Here is a 720-nt window from a genome sequence, read left to right as displayed (position 1 = left end):
AAATAAACAAATGGAAATGAAGGAAATGAAGGGAAAGTTGGTTGTTATTCATGGTTTGAAAGAGAGAGAGAGAGAGAGAGAGATTGGTGTTTAAGCATTCCTCATTTTCTCTCTTTATTAAAACTTAACTTAATATTTTTTTACCTACATCACATTCTGCTCACTGCCTCCCTCCCAGTGACCCCCTCCCACAATTCTTCCCCCATCCTACTTTCCCCTTCTCCTCAGAGCAGATGCCCCCCCCCTGCCCCCCGGGTATTCTCTCTACCATGGCACTTAAAGTCTCTGCAAGGCTAGGTGCTCCCTCTCCCACTGAGGCCAGCAAGGCAGCCCAGCTAGAAGAAGATATCATACGTGCATGAATCATCTTTGGTGATAACAAAAATATGGAACACTTCACAAATTTGCATGTCATCCTTGCTCAGGGACGATGCTAGTCTTCTCTTTATCATTCCAATTGGAATATATATTTGCTGTAGAAGAGAGCACACTTTATTTTCTCCTATACATTTTACCTTTTCTACATCTCCATGAGATAAAGCTCTCCACATTCAGAGTGGGTATTGAAATCTGTCAGAAATATATATATATATATATATATATATATATATATATATATATATATATATCCTTCTCTTTGTTTCCTGACTGTAAACACAATGTATCCAACTACCTAAGATTATAGACAAAAATATATACAAAAATACTAATGAGTCTAAA

The 720-nt window shown here is 37.5% G+C and overlaps 1 non-coding gene across 1 annotated transcript; it reads right to left on the bottom strand.

Moving 5' to 3' along the window:
* Positions 1 to 380: 380 nt before the first annotated feature.
* On the bottom strand, positions 381 to 483 carry Gm25143. Its single transcript, XR_003949160.1, has one exon. It is a non-coding gene; the product is annotated as a U6 spliceosomal RNA (small nuclear RNA).
* Between the last annotated feature and the right edge of the window lie 237 nt (positions 484 to 720).

Source organism: Mus musculus, chromosome 10 (assembly GCF_000001635.26).
Source record: "Mus musculus strain C57BL/6J chromosome 10, GRCm38.p6 C57BL/6J".
Lineage (NCBI taxonomy): Eukaryota > Metazoa > Chordata > Mammalia > Rodentia > Muridae > Mus > Mus musculus.
Note: the sequence above shows the minus strand (reverse complement) of the source record. Positions and strands in the feature narration are given on the sequence as shown.